General features: G+C 38.7%; 1 protein-coding gene and 1 long non-coding RNA gene across 5 annotated transcripts in view; one reads left to right on the forward strand and one right to left on the reverse strand.

The window, feature by feature from the left end:
* LOC115832406 overlaps window positions 1-15,861 on the reverse strand; it is a 72,552-nt gene that overhangs the window by 23,363 nt on the left and 33,328 nt on the right. For 2 of the 4 annotated variants that reach the window (XR_004027899.1, XR_004027898.1), the window contains exon 3: window positions 5,350-5,444. The exons of 1 other annotated variant lie outside the window; for it this stretch is intronic. This is a non-coding gene — a long non-coding RNA (uncharacterized LOC115832406). Of the gene's footprint in view, window positions 1-3,445; window positions 3,607-5,349; window positions 5,445-15,861 lie in introns of those variants that run through there. One more of the 4 variants, XR_004027901.1, reaches the window with a different exon arrangement.
* The window catches only part of LOC100588639 (HLA class I histocompatibility antigen, A-11 alpha chain-like), a 462,712-nt gene that overhangs the window by 9,773 nt on the left and 437,078 nt on the right, over window positions 1-15,861 (forward strand).

The following is a 15,861-nucleotide window of genomic DNA, read 5'->3' on the forward strand; positions in this document are numbered from 1 at the left end:
ATGTTCTGGAAATGGATATTGGTGGTGGTTACACAACACTGTAAATGTGCTTAATGCCACCAAATTGTACACTGAAAAAGTGGTTAGAAGGTAAATTATATAGTATGTATGTTTTACCACAATTTACAAAAAATATATCAACACTAAATCCAATCACAGCTCTCATCGAGTTTTTTTATACTGGTGTTTCAACAAGCACATTGCCGCTGTGGAGGGGAGGGGGTCCTTGGAGTTCTTATGCCACCATGTTCTTTGGTGTCACTTCTCAGCACAACTTTGGTGGTCAGAGCACAACTTGGTTTTATACATTTTAAGGGGACATGAGACAGTGATCAACATATGTAAGCTGAAGATTGATTCCGTCTGGAAAGGCGGGACAACTCGAAGCAAGGAGGGGGCTTCCAGGTCACAGGTAGATGAGAGACAAATGGTTGCATTCTTTTGAGTTTCTGATTAGCCTTTCCAAATGAGGCAATCAGACATGTGTTTATCTCAGTGAGCAGAGGGGCGACTTTGAATAGATGGGAGGCAGGTTTGCCCTAAGCAGTTTCCAGCTTGACTTTTCCTTTTAGCTTAGTAATTTTGGGGCCCCAAGATTTTATTTTCCTTTTACAGAACCATCAATACTTACAGGAAAAAAAAAAACCCTGAATATACACAAACCTCTATACCAAACTACCAATTTATAGAAAATACAGGTAATAGAAATACATTAAACCACACCTTGGCATGCAATCCACAAAATGCAAACAATAGGAAACCTTACCATACAATATAAATTTCGAGGAGAAACCTATGGAACAAATGAGAACAAAAAACATATTTTTAAAGGTAAAACTAAACTATAATTTTGGATGATGAAAATACAAAGTCCAGCATAGGGAAGCAGTTCCTTTAGAATTTTAGTCACAATTATAGAAGGGTACTGAAACCTGCTATTTCCCAGTTGAACAACAGGTCCTGGGGATATAGAAGGTCTTGCCACAAGTTGAATCCATAACTGCCGCTTTCCTGGTACCAGGGAGAACAGGTCTCCTATCAAGGACTGGGTAGGAGTGTTTGCCAGGCCTGTATCAGCTATTGCCCAAGTCTCCACTTTACAAAAGTGCCATGCATACATGCAACAACATAGTGCCTTCTCCATGTGTCCCTTAAGAGATGAACTGCATGCTATCTTAGGGCCAGTACATTATGAGTCCAGTGCTGCCCCTATTGTGGCGCCCTCACAGGAGATGTCTCCAATGGTACATGAAGGCATGGCCCTCATTCCTGATAATGCTTGGTACTTAGATGCATCGAGCCAAGGTAACCCCGTGTATAGACAGTAGTAGCTGCACAACCACAGACAGACAGTATCTGGTTTGAGATGGGAATGCAACAGAGCAGTCAATGGGCAGAACTCCAAGCTGCATGGTTGGTTTGTACCCGTGAGCCACCACCTATAGTTCTCTGTACAGACAATCTGGCAGTACTTAAGGGTCTTACAATTTGGCTTGCCCAAAGGGCCCAAGATGATTGGTATATAATTTAAAAATCCTTATGGGGAGCTGGTATGTGGAAAGACATTTGGAAAAGTCTACAGGAACCCATTGTGGACCGAATTGCTTCAGCACACTGGTCAGATTCACCTCCCAGAAACATGGAGGCAGAATTAGAATACTGAGCTAGTTGATTAGGTACATATCACAGTGGGGATTTCAGTGCATGAATGGGCTGCCAAATAGCAAAGGGAGCAGGATTGGCTCTCTGCTATGCAGATTTAGTGGTGGTGGTAGCAAACTGCTTAATTTGTTCCCGTCTGTACCTCTGCCACATCCCACATACACCTGGACATATACATAAGACAGCCACCCCTGTGACAGACTGGTAGATAGACTACATCAGACCCCTGCCAGTAATCTTGACAAAAGTATGCACTAACATGTGTATATACTGCCATGGGATTGTTGCAAGCCTTCCCTTGTAAGAGCAAACCAAACAGCCACCATCAGGGGCTTGGAGCAACTCAGTGTCATGTATGGGTACCCTCCACATATTGATAGCAATCGAGCCATGCATTTCACCAGACATGATGTCCAAGACTGGATGCATGAAAAGGACATAGATTGGGTATTTCACTTACTGTATACTCCCCTAAGCAACAGGGTTGATCGAAAGGAAAAATGGTATTTTGAAGGCACAGTTTTGAGCACTCTCAAAATCCAGTATCTTTCATAGTTAGACAAAGGTTTTGCCTCAAGCCATTAGAAACCTTGATTTGGTTGAGACAAATATGGTGCTGGCACCACACCAATGACTCAGGACCACCACAGAGAAGGATCCATTAACCATAGTAGTAAAGAAAGTCCAACCAGATTCATCTCTGACCTGAGCAGATAAAAGGCCAATGGCAAAGGTTATTTAGGATTCTTCAAGATCTTAAGCCAGGGAGGAGACACTTGAATGGGGGTTGGACTAGCAACTTCCCCTATGTTGGATAGAGCATTTCTTTCCAGACAGCAAGGAATTCCCTACCAACTAAAGTGGTTTCCATCGATCCTGTTGAAGTCTGGGCCAAAACACTCCACATACCAATAAACTGGAACACAGCCCCTTTTAAGAAGCACCCTGGCCGGCCATTTGACATGGTCCCTTGCTGCCCCTGTAACCTTACAGATAATACCAGCGCCTTTGCCCCTCAGGCAACATGTTTGGTATGTACTCCCAGCCCACAATCCTATGTCCTAACCAACAGAGATGGAGCTACCAGTCATTCTGTTTAACGACGAAGAACTGCCCCACCAAATACCTGCTAAACATTTTTAATTCCACTCATAGTCTTCTGTTCCTATTGCTGTTCTGCTCTATACCTCTTGGTTTGGTTCCTGAATAAATGTGGTAAAGGGCATTTTTAATTCTGTGTCTTACACATGGCATACATATCATTGCCTGTTGTTTGTTTGTTGCTGTGGCCCCTGCTTAACAAGTAGAAAACAAACTGATAAAATGCGTCACTCACACCATCAAAATGTCACCCACAGCCCCCTCTGAAGGCTCAGGGACTATGGGTAAAATGTGAGTCCATGAGATTGTAAGAGCTGGATTAGAGGGCTGGGACGTGGAGAGAAAAGTGACTCCCTCTTGGATGCTAATTGTCTATGCTGACTTCTGATTAGCCCCAGTCCCAGGACTGACTCCTGATTCCTACTTTATTTACCATCCCTATTGTAAGAACATGTCAACCTTGATGTTATACAAATTCTAGGCTATGACACATTAGCATTCTTGCCTGTTCTGGACAGTAGTAGCCTTTGTCTTGCACAGAGCATGTATACTCTTTCCCTGTGGTATATAAGCCCTGAGTGTGGGGGTAATAAGTGCAGAAACCTACCTGTCTTGCTGCCATCCAAGACCATACTTCTGTCTGTAAGTTCCCCAATAAAACACCCTTTACCGACAGACTAGATTTGTCTGTCTTGTTCCTTGGCTTATTGGCTCCTTTGGCATTTGGGGGGCACTTTGCATAGATGGCCCTTTCATGGAACAGAGGGTCTGTGTGGGGCTGGGAGCCCAAGTCAGCACTTGCAGTCAGAGCCTAGAACATTTGCTGAGGAGACAGAGCTATACCTGTTAGCAGAGACAGACCTGTTAGCGGAGTGGATAGCTGGGCCAGCAGGTCTGAAGTGACGCTGTGGAAGAGCAGGCCAGAAACAGCTGAAGAGCTTCAGAAACTCCCACTTCTAACAAGGTCACTTCCTCTAAGAGGGACGACTGTTGTATCATAGTACACAGCTGTCTCTGCCTGGCTGTCCTAGTAAATATGCAGCATTTGGGGGCATCCACACTACTGGAACAGTAGCCATGAGAAGAGTCCATTGTGCCAGCTTGATTGCACCCAACTGTACAATGAGAACGTGGGGATCAGTGTGTTCTGCTACTTCTCTGCTTAGCATTCCTGATATACTTGCTTTACATAGGCACCATGTGGCACCGTGGTGTGTGCCTGTGCCGCTTTGAATCACATTTGGGTATCTATTGGAAGGCTTCTTCGGGACTGTTGTGACACCAACTACACTATGGACTGATCCCTGTCAGAAGGTAACAAAGGAGCAAGGGACAGCATTTCCAGCCTAAGCCCTGGAATGTGTGCAGCATCAAACTGTTTTGCATTTGTGAGCAGGAACACAACTGCTGGAAAACAGATATTCCATCAGCCAACAGAAATTGTGACTGGCTTTAAAGAAAATGGGCTTCCCTTGGTCTTGGGAACACAAGACTCAGCAGTATAGAAACAGAAATGGTTGCAGGTGGAGGAAGCACTTTTACCGGAGTCAGGAAAGCATGACTAACACAAAATCTTCAGCTTTTCTTCCCTTCTCTCTCCTGAGCTCTCTGCACCTCTGCTCTAGCAGTGATGGCAGCAGTGTGGAGAACACAGCCTCAGGGAACAACCAAGGTCCAGGATCACTAGCAAAGGTTATGAGAAACTATGACTTCCTTTAGAAAAAAAAAACAAAGGGAAATGAGAGTGCCCAAGGTCTTAGGAGAGGGCTGGTGCAGGCTTGGGGTATAGTAAATTCTTTAGCTTGTCTAGATTCACCATGCCAAGTGGGGAGGTTGCTTGGGTCAGAATATATTAAAGGACAGCATCTCCACCCTCCCCTAGAGGTCTCAGAATGTCCACTGACTGTAGCTTTAGTGGTCCTTGAACAGAAATTTGGTAACATGAAGAGTAGCAGATGCTGGCATGGTAAGATTACAAATGTGTATCAGAAGAATTATTTTGTTGGTAACAGAAAATACAACATATAAAGAAACAAGTTAATACCATGAGAATGCATTAGCCAAACTCAGAATGTGGATCATTCTACAGGATAAGTAACCTGGCTTTTTGGGGGAAACAAAAGCATAGGAGAGCCAGGGTGACACCATTTTAAAGTCAACTCCATCTTTCAACTAACAAAGCATATTCCTTGCCAGTCACAACCCATGGTCATAAGAGGTTTACAGCTGAACAAACAACTTAATAATGCCTGCAAGAACAAACGTCTATGACAGACAACAGAATGTCCACATGTCCTGACATCACATTATAATATATGCTTTTAAGATTATTATAGTCATGCTTTGATATACTAACTAAAATGCTAAGGATAACTTTCTTTAAATCAACAAAGTACTAAATTTTGTCATGCTGTCAGAGCACCCACACATAGACATTTAACTTAGCTTTTATGTAGATTAAACCCCTATATTAGAAGAGTTTACAACAAAGATAGTGCATTCTTCCTTTTGCTTTCTGAGGACACCTACTCTGTATTGAGTAACTTTCAATGAACTATCTCCTTCTCACTGCACTCTGTGACTCACCTTTAATTCCTTCCTGTGCAAGATCCAAGAATACTCTTTTGAGGTCAGGATCGGGACCTGTTTTTCTGGTAACAGTTTCTCCAACAAATCAAAGGCTTGAGAAAAAAAAATAGGTAGGGTGGGTGGTATGTTATAGAAGAACAGAAAATAAAGAGACACAAGCAATTGCAATGTGTGGACCTTCTCTAGATTCTGTTTCAGACAGACCAATTGAAAAAGACAAGAGAGAGATTTGAATATGCATTGAGTATTTGGCAAAATTAGAGAACTGTTGTTAATATTGTTGGTGTGAGAATAGCATGGCTTTATGTTTTTTAAAAACTCTATTCTGTGAAAGATGCATGCTAAACTATTTAACTGTGAAATTGTATTAAAGGATTTGCTTTTACAATCCTCCAGAGATGAGTTTATAATGATATAAATGATGTGATAAATAAATCAATAGAGGAGAGGAGGCCAAATCTCCCCTGCAGAAGAACTCCAAATAAGGCAGGTAGATACTTTGTCCTTAAAGGGAGAGCATTAACTCCCTCTTCTGGAAGTGTGAATTCTTGATATGATGTAAGGAAAATGGTACTTCACTTGTGGCTTTCCTCCCCCAAATCCATAACCCCTACTTATTATGAAAAAAAAAAAAAACACTGAATTCCAATAGAGTAAAATTCTATAAAATACCTAACTAGTATTCCTCAATAAAGTCTAGGTCATCAAAAACAAGGAAAATCTGAGGAATTGCCACAGCCAAGAGGAGCCTAAGGAGGCCTGAAAACTCTATGTAATAGGGTATCTTGAATGGGACCTTGGAGTAAAAAAATATTATTAGGTAAAACCCAAGGACACCTGAGTAATGTATGACTTTTGGTTAAAAATAATGCATCAATATTGGTTCAATAATTGTAAGAAATTAACTATACTAATGTTAGATGTTAATAACAGCAGAAACAACTTCTCAATTTCTCTGTAGTTAAAACTGTTCTAGAACTGAAGTCTATTTTTAAAAATTCTTCTGGAAAAAAGTGGAAACATGAAACATGATGGACAAATGTTAATAATTATTTAATGTGATGATGGATAATGAGAATTCATTATATGATTCTGTTTTTGTGTATTTGAAGTTTTCTATAATGGAAAGTTTGAGGCTGGGCACAGTGGCTCAAACCTATAATCCCAGCACTTTGGTAGGCCAAGAGACCAGCCTGGGCAATGTAGTGAGACCCTGTCTCTACCAAAGAACAGAAAAATTAGCCAGGTGTGGTGGGCTTGCACCTGTAGTCCTAGCTACTCAGGAGGCTGAGGTGAGAGGATCACCTGAGCCCAGGAGGCCAAGGCTGCAGTGAGCCATGATCATGTCATTGTACTCCAGTCTAGGTGACAGAGTGAAACCTTGTCTAAAAAAAAAAAAAGTTTGAACAAGAAATAAAGAAATACGGAGATAAGGATAAGAAGAAGCCATTTATAGCATTAGAGTAGCTGCTTCTTTTTAAAAATATGGTTTAAAAATATAATAAAATTTACCATTTTGCCATGTTTAAGTGTATAGTTCTATGACATTAAGTATATTCATGCTGTGTAACCGTCACCACCCTCCATCTCCAGAACTTTTTCATCTTCCCAAAATAAATGCTAGGTCTATTGAGCAACATCTCCTCACTCTCTCCTCCTCCCAGCCCCTGATAACCTCCATTCTTCATTCTGTCTATGAATCTTACTAAACTAGGTGAATCACATAAGTGGATTGATACAATATTTTTCCTTTTCAGTCTGATTTATTTAATCTAGCTTCGTCTTCAAGGTTCACACATATTATAGGAAAATAATTTCCTTCCTTCTTCTGAAAAATATTCCCTTGTATGGATCTACCACATGTTGTTCATCCATTGATGGATGTATACTCTGTTGCTTCTATCTTTTGGCAGTTGTGAATAATGTTGTTATAAACATGATGTACAAATATCTGCTTGGTCTCTGCTTTAACTTCTTTTGGGTCTGTATCCCGAAGAGGAATTGCTGGATCATATGCCAATTCTATGTTTAATTTTTTGAAGAATAAAAAGTTGCCACTTCTACAAAACAGAAATTTTCAGGTTAGGAGATGTGGGACAAGGGAAAAATTCCTGTCTCTGAAAACTTAAGAGTTTTCACTATAAGTTTGTAGAAACATTTTTAAATAATATATGATAAAAATGAAGTATAGTATGCAGTAAAACTCATTTTGTGTTAGGTACTGGAGATACATGGAGGGAGCCCTCAGTCCTCTGGGGAAAGAAGCTGGTTATAGAACAGCGTGATCACAGGTGCAACACAGAGAAGACTCCGGGGCAAGCACAGAAAATAGCCATCAAGGGAGATGCTTTGCACGCCATGCAGAAGTGCCCTACAGGAGGTGACGTGGGAGTGAAGGAGGAAAAGATGACATTCTAAGTTGGAGAATTGGAAGATTAAACTTGGAATGATGTCAGCACTGAGATTCTGGGATCATATGGTACTATTGGCCCCATCTCAGTACTAATAGTGTGAAATCTTACCTTTCTTATGTCTTCAAATTGTGGCCCTATATTTAGCTTCTATATCTTTCTTTGACTGAATCTCAATACTAAAATTGGTCCTGATTCCAGAGGAGGTGTTTCTCTGACTCCTCTCTTTTGAATCTCATAGCCTGACATTTTCTCTTCATCTTGAAGACCACATTCAGGAGGCACCCTAGGAACTCTGTATCTCAGCATGTGAAGCTTCATGCCAAGGGGTGCTAATTTTATTCTGAAAGATCTTATCTGCCTCCAGCGCCGTAAGGTCCTGATGAAATGTCCAGCATCTTTGTGGAAATTCAAGTGTCTCCATACAGGATTATATGTCTTGGAGATTATGTATAAGAAAAGCTTTACAGACAGGTGTGTCTCAGTGATGCAGTGCAGAGTAACCTGTGACCAAAGTCAATTCAGAAAATGCTTTTGACTCTATAGTTCTCAAAAATATAAGTCTTAAAATTTGGATATTGATGGGAAAATATTACATAACTGAAGGGATAAATATAAGTATGCCCATCACCCAAAAACACTGCATATGCTTAATGCAGATTTAAGTTTTCCCTCAAAAACTGTTAATAAATTAATAGTGCAGCTTACAAATGATGAAAAGAGCTGGGATGTTTAAAAAAACTTTCCAAGTGTCAGGTCCTGGTACTTTACATTTATTCTACCTCCTAATCCTTATAATAGGTCAAAGCTCATTTTATGTCTTCAAGGTTCAGATGTAACACTGGGAATTAGAAAGGTTAATATAAGTGACATGTCCAAGGCTACACTTCTAGTAATTATAGTTCACTGATGGAGAGACATTAAAATCTGTTGGGCCTTCACTTAAAAACAAATAATATTTGTGTTATAGAAGCAAGACCTTTTTAGTCACAAGTTAATAATTTTAAAGAAAAGATTCAACATGTAAATTTATCTGGAAAGGCCAGGGGTGAGGCTGGCTAGAGACATGATTAGATTCAGAGACTCACATTTGTCATCAGATCTCTCTTTACTTCTAAAGAAGATAGCCAATATCAGCTTCTCAGCTCCAACTCCTCTCACGTTATCCTACCTTAACAGCTTCAGCAGACAAACAGACATCTTTCTGACAATGTTCATAAATAAAGAACCAGAGAAGATGACCTTTGGACCAATACCTGTTGTTACGGAGATGTGGTATAGTGTGGGGAACACTTACTGGTCAGGGCTGGGTCATGTTATTTCCTCATCCCCTGGTCCATTATATTATTTCTCAAGTTATTTAAAGCCATGGCTATTATTTTTATTTATTTTAATTGACATAATTATACATATTGATATAGTACAGTGTGATATTTTGATACATGTATACAATGTGTAATAAGCAAATCAGGGTATTTCACATATGCATCACATGAGAGTATTTAGCATATGCATCACATCAAACGTTTACCATTTCTTTGTGATGGAAACATTCAAAATCATATCAAAAAGATAATCCACCACAATCAAGTGGGCTTCATACCAGGGAAGAAGGGATGGTTGAACACACTCAAGTCAATAAACGTGACACACCACATAAACAGAATTAAAAACAAAAATCACATGATCATCTCAATAGATGCAAAAAAAAACATTCAACAAAATCTGGCATCTGTTTATGATTAAAGGTCTCAGCAAAATCGGCATACAAGGAACATACCTCAATGTAATAAAAGCCATCTATGACAAACCCACAGCCAACATAATACTGAATGGGGAAAAGTTGAAAGCATTCCCTCTGAAAATTGGAACAAGACAAGGATGCCCACTCTCACCACTTCAACACATTACTGGAAGCAATCAGACAAGAGAAAGAAATAAAGGGCATCCAAATCGGTAAAGAGGAAGCCAAACTGTCGCTGTTTGCTGATATGACTGTATACCTAGAAAACTCTACAGACTCCTCCAAAAAGCTCCTAAAATTGATACAAAAATTCTGCAACATTTTTGGATACAAAATTAATGTACACAAATCAGTAGCTCTCCTATACTCCAACAGTGACCAGTCTGAGAATCAAATCGAGAACTCAATCCCTTTTACAATAGCTGTAACAAAACAAAACAAAACAAGACAAAAAACTTAGAAATATACCTGGCCTAAGGAGGTGAAAGACCTCTACAAGGAAAACTACAAAACACTGCTGAAAGAAATCACAGATGACACAAGCAAATGGAAACACATCCCATGCTCACGGATGGGTAGAAGCAATATTGTGAAAATTACCATACTACCAAAAGAAATCTATAAATTCAATGCAATTCTCATCAAAATACCACCAACATTCTTCACAGAACTATAAAAAACAATCCTAAAATTCATATAAAACCCAAAAAAAGCCTGCATAGCCAAAGCAAGACTAAGCAAAAAGAACAAATCTGGAGGCATCACATTACCTGATTTCAAACTATACTATAAGGCCATAGTCACCAAAACAGCAAGGTACTGGTATGAAAATGGGCCCATAGACCAATGGAACAAAATAGAGAACCCAGAAATAAACACAAATACTTACAGCCAACTGATCTTCGACAAAGCAAACAAAAACATAAAGTGGGGAAAGACACTTTATTCAACAAATGGTGCTGGGATAATTGGCTAGCCACATGTAGGAGAATGAAACTGGATCCTCATCTCCTACCTTATACAAAAATCAACCAAGATGGATCAAGGAGTTAAAACTAAGAACTGAAACTATAAAAATTCTAGAAGATAACACTGAAAAAAACCTCCTAGACATTGGCTTAGGCAAGGATTTCATGACCAAGAACCCAAAGCAAAATACAATAAAAACAAAGATAAATAGCAGGGACCCAATGAAACAAAAGAGCTTTTGCACGGCAAAAGAACAGTCAGCAGAGTAAACAGACAACCCACAGACTGGGAGAAAATCTTCACCATCTATGCATCTGACAAAGGACTAATATCCAGAATCTACAACAAACTCATACAAATTAGCAAGAAAAAGAACAAACAATCTCATCAAAAAGTGGGCTAAGAACATGAATAGACAATTCTCAAAAGAAGATATACAGCTGGCCAACAAACATATGAAAAAATGCTCAACATCACTAATCATCAGGGAAATGCAAGTCAAAACCCCAATGTGATACCACCTTACACCTGCAAGAATGGCCATAATCAAAAAATAATAATAGATGTTGGCATGGATGCAGTGAACAGGGAACACTATTTTTTTTTTTTTTTTTTGAGATGGAGTCTGGCTCTGTAGCCCAGGATGGAGTGCAGTGGTGCAATCTCGGCTCACTGCAAGCTCCACCTCCCAGGTTCACCCCATTCTCCTACCTCAGCCTCCCGAGTAACTGAGACTACAGGCACCCGCCACCACGCCTGGCTAATTTTTTTGTATTTTTAGTAGAGACAGGGTTTCACCGTGTTAGCCAGGATGGTCTGGATCTCCTGACCTCGTGATCCACCTGCCTCAGCTTCCCAAAGTGCTAGGATTACAGGTGTGAGCCACCGCACCCAGCCTGAACAGGGAACACTTCTACACTGCTGATGGGAATGTAAACTAGTACAACCACTATGGAAAACAAGGTGGAGATTTTTTTAAAGAACTAAAAGTTGAACTACCATTTGATTCAGCAATCCCACATCCCATAATGGGTATCTGCCCAGAGGAAAAGAAGTCATTATATGAAAAAGATACTTGCACACACACGTTTATAGCAGCACAATTCACAGTTGCAAAAATGTAGAACCAACCCAAATGCCCATCAATCAATGAGTGGATAAAGAAACTGTCATATATATATATGTATGATGGAATACTACTCAGTCACAAAAAGGAATGAATTAATGGCATTCACAGCAACCTGGATGAGATTGAAGATTATTATTCCAAGTGAAGTAACTCAGGAATGGAAAACCAAATATCGTATGTTCTCACTCTCAAGTGGGAGCAAAACTATGAGGATACAAAGGCATAAGAATGACACAATGGACTCTGGGGACTCGGAGAAAGGGAGGGAAGAAGGTGAGGGACAAAAAACTACAAATTGGGTGCAGTGTATACTGCTTGGATGATGGGTGCACACTTGCTCCTTTTAAAATCATACTATTATTATTTTGCTGTTAAATTTCTTGTAAATTATAGCTATTAATCCTTTATCAGATGAATACTTTGCAAATACTTTCATTCTTTAAGTTGCTGTTTTATCTCTGTTGATTGTTTTCTTTGCTGTGCAGGAAATTTTTAGTTTGATGTAGTCCCATTCATATATTTTTGCTTCTCTTGCCTGTGCTTTCAAGGTCTTAATCATAAAATTTTTGCTGTGTCCAACACCCTAAAGTGTTTTCTGTATGTTTTCTTCCAGTAGTTTCATAGTTTTGGGTCTTGCATTTAAGTCCTTAATTCATTTTCAGTTGATTTTTGTGAATGATGAGAGATAGCGGTCTAGTTTCATACTTCCTAATATGGATATCCAGTTTCCCCAGCATCATTTATTGAAGACACTGCCCTTCCCCCAGTATATGTTCTTGGCGATTTTGTTGAAAATACATTGAACAGCTGGGCATGGTGGCTCAATTCCAGCACTTTGGGAGGCTGAGACAGGCGGATCATGAGGTCAGGAGTTTGAGACCAGCCTGACCAACATAGTGAAACCCCGTCTCTACTAAAAATACAAAAATTAAACCGGCGTGGTGGCACATGACCATCATTCCAGCTACTCAGGAGGCTGAGGCAGGAGAATCGCTTGAACCCAGTAGGTGGAGGTTGCAGTGAGCCAAGATCACACCACTGCACTCCAGCCTGGGCGACAGAGCGAGACTCCATCTCAAAAAAAAAAAAAAAAAAAAAAGAAAAGAAAAGAAAAGAGAAAAGAAAAAGGAAAAGAAATTGACTGTAAATACATGGATTTATTTCTGGGTTCTCTGTTCTGTCCCATTGTTTTATGTGTCCGTCTTTATGCCAATACCTTGCTTGCCATTTTGGTTACTATAGCTGTATATTTTGAAGTCAAAGTACTGTGATACTTTCAGCTTTGTTCTTTTCACTCAAGATTGTTTTGGCTATTCAGGATCTTTTGTGGTTCCATACAAATTTTAAGATTTCTTTTTCTATTTCTATAAAGAATGACATTGGTATTTTGATAGGGATTGCATTGAATCTGTAGATTGGTTTGGGTAGTATGGTCACTTTAACAATATTAATTCTCCCAATCCATGATAATGGAATATCTTTCCATTTTTTGTGCCCTTTTCAATTGGTTTCATTGGTATTTTATAGTTTTCATTACATACTTGGTTAAATTTATTCCTATGCTTTTTTATAGTTACTGTGAATGAGATTTCTTTCTTGATTTTTCATCATTTTGAGTTTGCCTCTATGGCCTTTATTGTGTTTAGGTACATTCCATCTATACCTAATTGGTTGGGAGTTTTTATCATGAAGTGATACTGAATTTTATCGAATGCTTTTTCTGCATCTATAGAGATGATAATATTATTTCTGTCTTTCATTCCACTAATATGCTCTATCATGTTTATTGATTTGTATGGAAAGTCTACAGTTTTTTTAGTTGATTTTATATTCTGTAAATTTACTAAATTTGTTTATCAGTTCTGACAGTTTTTTGATGGAATCTTTAGGTTTGTGTATAAGTAAGATTATGTCATCTGCAAACAGCAACAATTTCACTTCCTCTTTTCCAATTTGGATGCCTTTTATTTCCTTCTCTTGCCTAATTGCTCTGGGTTGGACTGCCAGTACTATGTGTTTTTGTCGTTGTTATTGTTGTAATTTTTTAAAATTTTCTATCCATTTCCATAGGAATCAGTCTAGTACTATGTTAAATTTGGTAAAAGCAGGCATCCTTATCTTGTTCCAATTCTTAGAGGGAAATCTTTCAACTTTTTTTCCATTATGTATGTTGTCAACTATCGAATTGTCATATGCAGCCTTTATTGTATTTAGGTACGTTTCATCTATACCTAGTTGGTTGAAAGTTTTTAATCAGGAAGTGATGTTGAATTTTATCAAATGCTTTTTCTGCATCTAGAGATGATCATTTTATTTTTGTCCTTCATTCTGTTGATATGATCTATCATGTTTATTGATTTGCAGATATGTAACCATTCTTGCATCCCTGGAACAAATCCCATTTGATCATGGCATATAATCTTTTTGATGTGTTGCGGATTTAGTTTGCTACTATTTTGTTAATTTTTGCATCTGTGTTTATCAGCATGTAGTTTTTTGTTGTTGTATCCTTCCCTGGTTTTGATAACAAGGTAATGCTTGCTTCCTAGAATAAATTTGAAAGAACTCCTTCCCCTTCAATTTTTTGGAATAGTTTCAGATGAATTGGTGTCAGTCCCTCTTTAAATGTTTGGTGGAATTGAACAATGAAGGCATCCAGTACTGGGCTTTTCTTTTTTGGGAGACTTTTTATTCCTGATTCAAGCTCATTAATCATTATTGGTATGTTCAGGTTTTTAATTACTTCTTGGTTCAATCTTGGTATATTTTATGTGTCCAGGTTAAACTTCATTTGCCTTTATAATCTAATGAGACCTATGGACCAAAATTTTGGGTAACGCACTTTCCATGGCAGTTAGATTTTTTTAAAAAACTTCTTTCATTGGCCCCACCTTTTTTGTTGTTGTTGTTTCAAGTAGTTATGGGTTTCTTTTTAACTGAATTGTATAAGCAAAAATCTCCAAGTAGCCTTGAATTAGTAACAAATCAATCTTTTGTTTATCAGTCTTGTTTGCTTAATTAGCAAATGTGGGCAGGGAAGAATTTTAGCTGTTTTTTTTTTCTTCACCTTTTTCTTTTTGGCTTTTGCATGGCACAAAAAACAAAATTTTTCTGTTGAACAGGGATACCTTATATTATTGCTCTGAGATCAAGATTTTGACCTATTTGGTCTGAGAGCCTAACTTTTATAAACATTTATTTTTTTTCTTTTATGTTACTAATTTTTCAATTAAGTGTTTCATTATTGTACATAGTTATTAGAAAAACCTAAATTTATATTTATAAAAGTTGTCAGCCGGGCACGGTGGCTCACGCCTGTAATCCCAGCACTTTGGGAGGCCGAGGCAGGCAGATCACAAGTTCAGGAGATTGAGACCATCCTGGCTAACACGGTGAAACCCCGTCTCTACCAAAAATACAAAAAATTAGCCGGGTGTGGTGGCGGGCGCCTGTAGTCCCAGCTACTCAGGAGGCTGAGGCAGGAGAATGGCGTGAACCCAGGAGGTGGAGCTTGCAGTGAGCCTAGATCAGGCCACCGTACTCCAGCCTGGGTGACAGAGCAAGACCCCGTCTCAAAAAAAAAAAAAAAACGGTGTCTAGGTGGTTGATTACCATGGAGCTATTGTTGTAATCTGTAAAGCCATTAATTTATTAATTTCAAAGCCTTTAAGGCTGCTTTCTTTCCTTGACTGAAATGCCATAAGCAGTGAGTTTTATCTCAACACCTGTAGAAATGTCATCATGTTCAAAGTAGGCAGAAAAGAAGAGAGAGAGAGAGAGAGAGAACTTCTACATGTTAACTCTATAATTGCTGATTTTTAAAAATAATGACCATTTCAGTTCTGAATTTTCCTTCGTTTTGCCCATCTACTTATAAATGTGCACAAGAATGGCCATAATGTATGAGCAGGACTCTTAGAAAACCTGTCATGCCTTAATTGTTAACAATGCCAATCTGTTTCTCATCAATCTCAAGAGCAAAGAAAATTATATAAATTCCGTCAAGGAATGTTAGGAGTCTTGACCCATAATCACTGGAAACTGTAGGAGATAATAAATATTTGTTGTTTTGAGCTACTGTCTTAGGTAATTTGTTATGCAAAAGTAAATAACTAATATAGCTTCAAAAGAGAGGATGAATTATTGCACTTTTTCTTGTGCTCTAAATTTATTGTTATTATTACCATTATATTATTATTGAGTCAGGGTCTTACTCTATCACTCAGGCTGGAGTGCAATGGCAAGCTCATGGCTCA

The sequence above is a fragment of the Nomascus leucogenys genome, chromosome 22a (assembly GCF_006542625.1).
Source record: "Nomascus leucogenys isolate Asia chromosome 22a, Asia_NLE_v1, whole genome shotgun sequence".
Taxonomy (NCBI): domain Eukaryota; kingdom Metazoa; phylum Chordata; class Mammalia; order Primates; family Hylobatidae; genus Nomascus; species Nomascus leucogenys.